Source organism: Pteropus alecto, unplaced genomic scaffold (genome assembly GCF_000325575.1).
Source record: "Pteropus alecto unplaced genomic scaffold, ASM32557v1 scaffold20, whole genome shotgun sequence".
In the NCBI taxonomy this organism is placed as follows: Eukaryota; Metazoa; Chordata; class Mammalia; order Chiroptera; family Pteropodidae; genus Pteropus; species Pteropus alecto.
This window is the reverse complement of record NW_006436298.1, coordinates 45,840,556-45,846,896: the sequence shown is the minus strand read 5'-3', so window position 1 is coordinate 45,846,896 and position 6,341 is coordinate 45,840,556. Positions and strand designations below refer to the sequence as shown.

At 38.0% G+C, this 6,341-nt stretch overlaps 1 pseudogene; it reads right to left on the bottom strand.

Annotated features, from left to right (window-relative positions):
• Window positions 1–5,822: 5,822 nt before the first annotated feature.
• On the bottom strand, window positions 5,823–5,938 carry LOC112480970 (annotated as a pseudogene).
• Window positions 5,939–6,341: the final 403 nt, after the last annotated feature.

Genomic DNA, 6,341 nt, shown 5'->3' with positions numbered 1-6,341 from the left:
CATGAATGCTAGTAAAAGAACACGGATATTTCCAATTAATTTGTCTTCCTTTTGCTGCTTTGTGGGGAATGGACGAGGGACTTGGACCTCACTGTGGTGAGTGCAAAGTGCACTGGATGTGAGGCCAAAACTCTTGGGCTTGGAAATACTTTTTTGCTGTGACAACATGGCAGGTTGTTTAAGCCCTTTGAGTCATTGTTTTTTTTTTTCATGTATCAAATAGGAATAAATAATATCTGCTCTACTCATGTCAGAGTGCTGTGGGAATGAAATAGGGTACTAAATGAACAAACATATTGTAAACTGTCACCCATTGGATAAATGTTGGCGTAAATTAGTTACATGCCTTTGGTTACAAGCCATAGGAATGAACCTTGACTAACTAAAGCTAGAAGAAATTTATTGGAAGGCTATCAGAGGCTCATAGAATTGCCAGGAGCCTAGAATTCCTTGCTGGGGATGTGGCAAGAAATAAGGCAGCTCCAGAAGCAAAGAAGCAGTACACTGTAGAGGCCCCAGTGGGAACCATCTGTGGAGATGGAGTAGAGTTCTAGAACTTCCAGGCCCTTTGACCCTATGCTCAGATTTAAAACCTGGGTAAGGGTCACCAATTGTCTCAATCTGAATCTTGTGCTAGTCCCTAGGGTAGGGAAGGGCATAGCCCTTATTATTGTCCCACCAGACTGTGTCCAATGGGTAAAAAATTTATTTCTCCAAAGGAATCAGAGCCGATAAAAAAAATGAATGGATGCTGGACAACCCAAAAATCCACCAATGTGAAATTGATATTCTTTACTTTCCAGTTTTGGATACAAAACCTACTCATAAAAATTTAGCAGCTCTGAGCCTTTGTCCCCTGCCACTGAGGCGATGGCAATTTTTTCTACGTTGCTGTTTTACCTGAAAAGTCCCAGGAACATAAATTGTTCAGTCTGAAGAGTCGATCCCGATTACCATGGTATCAAACAGAGAAGAGAAAATCTGAGATCTGGCTCAGCCCACTGAGGAGTCCTCTGTGGGGGCTGCTGTTGATGTCACTGCTCGTTGTGACCCTGTTGAAATCCAGATAGTCCTACTCTCTTGGCCCCAGCCTCCTTATCTACTTCTTAACGTCAGGCTGGCTGGATACCCATGGTAATCAGGGGGCCTGAGTACTGAAGAGCTACAATGTCTGTCATTCAAAGCTGCTGCCAAGCCAGGACCCTGGCCATGGTTTTTTCTCTGTGTGAAGAGGTTGAAGAGGGCATGTTCCTGTCCCCCAAATTCCTCAAGGCTTGGCCATGATGCTGGAGACAGAGCCCGGAGGATTTCTTGTCTCCGTCATATGCTGTGTCCAGACCATTCTTTTCTTCTGATCTCTGAGAGCTGGTCCTGGGGTCAGAGAAAGTCCCTTCTACTTTCTGTCCCAAGGCACAGCCCCATGAACTACCCTAGTAAAAGCGAAGGTTTTTTTTCATGAGAAATAACAATTTTTTAAAGGGTATTTTTTTATTGCTTATATGTTCTTTCTTAAAGACTCAGAGGAAATTACAAAAATGTTGTGCTTCAACTAGTATATCTAATCACACCATCAGATGGAAGAACAACTTGGTTCTGAATAAAAATTGAGTCAGGAGAAAATTAGGACACTTAGAATAAGGACTGAAATGCAGCTAGAGAGGAGTGACTGATCGGTTTGTTGAGGCAAGAGTTATGTGTTTCCTTGCTCCCCTTCTCCTGCCCGATCTAGATGCCTTCCATTCTCTTCATAGTGTTTGCCTACTTTGCTCATACGAAGATGGAAAGCTTATCTTTCCATGGGTCCCTATAAGTACCCAGGATGGTATAATCAAGTAAGGAGGAAAAATGACAGTGCCTGAGTTAGTAGTGGAAGGACAGTGGTAGAAAGAATGACAGGTGAATTTGAAGTAAGAATATGGTGGACATTAGGGAAAGTATGTGGAGGCTGGCCCCTCAAGCTGCTGAGGCAAAGCCAAGAGAAAATTCTAGTGAAGAAATATAGCTTTGCCATTCCCCTCTTCCCATCCCGCAGTGGCTTTTATGTGGAGACAAGTTTAGGACATGGGAGATTTGCGTCATTCTTGTGCTTTTTGGCCTTCTGAACAGATCTCAAATATCAAGTCACACGTAAGGAAGTGAGGAGCTGTGTATTCAGTTGAGCCCTATGGGACATTCAGAAAGAAGAGAAACAGACCAGAGATGCTGGATCCCATTGTGCATTAGGCTGCCCTGTGTCAGGACTTCTCATAATGGTCAAATAGTCATCAGTCTGGGTGCCAACCAGCAGTGTATGTTAAGGTCTGAGCTTATGTCAAGATTTTTTTTTTAAATCAAAAAACTCAGTGAATACAAACTTTAGTTAAAGATGATACCAGACCTTCTTATAATGCATAACCATTCAGAAATATTTCCAAGGATGCCACAAATGGTTTGTTTGGGAAACTTCCTCCCCGATGTTAACTGGATCAGTGTTTGCTGTGAAATCAGAACACATGAGAGTAATCAGATCTGCTGGGAAGATGACAGTTTGGAATTTCTGCTTTCCAAAGCATTTCACAATTTCAATCATGATTTTTTCCCCCTGAGAACTCTATATCCTATGGTATCTCTATCTACTTATAAATGCCTCTAGGCTATATTCTATGGCTCAGTCAGCATGCTGTCCAACAAAAAAAATGTTCATTTATAATACATTTCAACTATTTGGCAGGGGCTTATCAATATGCTTTGGTTATCAAACAAAAAGATTAACATCTAGTTCGTACATTTGCCTTTTTCTCTAACACAGATGTATTTTTTTTTTAAATCGACATCTTGTTCAAATATTTTTGTTCAACTTTGCATGATGTTCCAGACAAGGTATAAAAGAGGCTCTGTGAAATATTTTTGGTGTGATCTAATGAGTCAAATAAAGAGCAGCATACCTTGCAGTTTTTCAGCACATCAAAACTGTGCTCAGAGTATTAAAGGAAAAAGAAGTTGAAACATACCACACCTATTTTCTGTTTGTTAGCAACTTTTGGCAATAGCCACAATTGTTTACATGGGGGAAACATAAATCAATGTAATTTAACACGATGCCAATGTGTTTTGGAAGAAAAATGTGTAGAGTGTATCATGAAATTTTACTCTGGCACTAGCATCAAATAATGTCAGAGCAGAAAGAACTAAGAGGGTATTCAGCTTAACACTCATTTAAATGATGAGAGAATTGAGGCCTAAACTGGAGAAAGTACTTGTCCAAGATCAAATTGCTAGACATTTACAGAGCTCAAATGAAACTGAACTTATAATCTTTGTTGACTATTCTTTCTTCCTTTCCAAGATAATGGAGATATGTCCTCTCTATAGTCCTTCTCCTCACATTTAAAAGAATACTTTAGAGAAATATTTCTACTGAGCTGACCAAAGTGTATTAGGATATCAAATGATAGACAGTAAAAATTAAAACCAAGGCTAAATGATTACCCAGCCTATAGAACCTCTGCATCTCCTCCATTAGCCTAAAAGTTTGTTTGTTTGTTTGTTTGTTTATTGCTTATGTTATCCTTTTGATCATTTATTTTTATGATTTTTGATATCAATTTGAAAGAATGTGGCCTAGAATTTATTTCTAAACTGTTCTCAGTTACATAAAACCATGTAATTTCACTATAATTCTTTTTTTTTTTTTAAACACTTTATTTTTCCCCCTCTCGCCTCCGTCCTCTCCTCTGGAACCCACTAGTCCATTGTCCATGTCCATGAGTCTCTATCTGTGTCCTGTTCATTTGTTTCTTTTAGGTTTATATCCCACATATAAGTGATATCATGTGATTTTTTTGACCTTTTCTGTCTGGCTTATTTTGCTTAGTATGATTATTTCAAGGTCTATCCATGTTGTTGCAAATGGCAGTATTTCATTTCTTCTTATGGCTGAGTAATATTCCATTGTATATATGTACCACAGCTTGTTTAGCCAGTCATCTATTGTAGGACCCTTCAGTTGCTTCCATGTCCTGGCCACTGTGAATAATGCTGCTATGAACATCGGTATGCAAATATCTTTTCGGATATGAGTTTTCAAGTCTTTTGGGTAAATACCCAGTAGAAGGATTGCTGGATCATATGGTAGATCAATTCTTAGTTTTTTGAGGAACCTCCATACTGTTTTCCATAGTGGCTGTACCAATTTATAGTCCCACCAGCAGTGTATGAAGGTTCCTATTTCTCCACATCCTCTCCAACATTTGTTATTACTTCTTCTGCTGAGTATAGCCATTCTAACAGGTGTGAGATGGTATCTCATTGTGGTTTTGATTTGCATTTCCCTAAGAGCTAGCGATGTTGAGCATCTTTTCATATATTTGTTGGCCATTTATATGTCCTCTAAAGAGAAGTGTCTGTTCAGGTCCTCTGCCCATTTTTTGATTAGATCATTTGTTGTTGTTGTTGTTGTTCTTGAGTCATATGAGTTCTTTGTATATTTTGAACATTAGGCTCTTATCAGAGGCGTTGCTTGCAAATATATTTTCCCATTCGAATGGTTCTCTGTTTACCTTGTTGATGGTTTCTTTTGCTGAGCAGAAGCTTTTTAGTATGACGTAGTCCCATTCATTTATTTTAGCTTTTACTTCTCTTGACTTTGAGGACAAATTCATAAAATCCTCTTTAAGTCCAAGGTCCTTGAGTTTAGTTCCTATGTTTTCTTCTATGCATTTTATTGTTTCAGGTCTTATATTTACGTCCTTAATCCATTTTGAGTTAATTTTGGTGTGTAGTGATAGAGAACAGTCTAGTTTCATGGTTTTGCAGGTGGCTTTCCAGTTTTTCCAGCACCATTTATTGAAGAGGCTTTCCTTTCTCCACTGTATGTTTTTGGCTTTTTTTGTCAAAAATTCTTTGCCCATATAAATATGGGTTTACTTCTGGACTCCTGATTCTGTTCCACTGGTCTGTGTGTCTATTTTGCCGCCTAAAAATTTAAATCAACTCTTAGGTAAGTAGGAAAACTTCATGTTTTTTTGCAGTTTTCATCATGATTCTGTGACTGAATTTGGCCCAATTTAGAACCCATTTCTATAACAGGGCAATAGACTTTAAGGGAAGTATAAAATAGAAGATCAGGGAGAGGGCATTAAAATCTTTGAAAGGAGAGGCTGAATCTCTTGTATAAAAATACTAAAAGGAAATCATCTGTTTGAGTCATGACATACTGAGATGTAAAGGAGAGAGCAATTTTCATGTGAACTTTGGCCATAGTAAGCAAGATTACCTTTTCTCAGATCTTTAGGGTTAACAGTAAATAGTAGGTGTCAGACAGACTGGGTTCAAACCTGGATTTGTCACACAGGCTGTTCTCCTAAGCTTAGATCTCAATTCCCTTATCTAAAAAACGGGTAAAACAATAGTTGACTTCATGGTGTGCAATAAGCTCATTGCAAAATCAGTTACATTTCTGTACAGTAACAACAAACTACTGGAAAATTAAGAAAAGAATCCCATTAATAATAGCATTAAAAAAATAAAATGCTTAGAAATAAGTTTAAGGAGGTGGAAGATCTGTACCCTGAAAACTATAAGACATTGATGAAAAAAGTTGAGAAAGATGCAAATAAATGAAAAGATATCCTATAATCCTGGACTGGAAGAATTAATATTGTTAAAATGTCCACACTATTCAAAGCAATTGACAGATTCAATATAATCCCTATCAAAGTTCCATGGAGTTTTCACAGAAATAGGAAAAAGAATTCTAAAATTCATATGAAACTACAAAAGACCTGGAATAGCCAAAGCAATCTTTCTCTTTTAAATTTAAATTTTTTTTTTATTATTATTTATGCCTACAGCACCTGGTCTTCCTAGGTGGCCTCCCATCCAAGTACTAACCAGGTCCGACCCTGCTTAGCTTCCGAGATCAGACATTGGGCTTGTTCAGAGGGGCATAGCTGTAGACCAGGGACCATGGCTCCACTGAGCCATGAACCCAGAACCTTCTGTGTGTAAAGCAGACGTACTAACCCCTACACTATGGAATCATGTCCGCCAAAGCTATCTTGAGAAAGAAGAACAAAGCTGAAGACATTACATTCCTGATTTCAAACTATATTACAAAGCTATAGTAATCAAAACAGTATGATGTTGGCATAAAAACAGACACATAGATCAATGGAATAAACTAGAGAGCCCAGAAATAAACTCATGCATATATGCTGAATTTATGACAAAGGAGTGAACAATATACAATGAGGAAAGGACAATATTGTTAATAAATGCTGGGAAAACAGCCACATGCAAATAAATGAAACTCAACCACTATCTTAAATCATACACAAAAATGACCTTAAAATGGATTACAG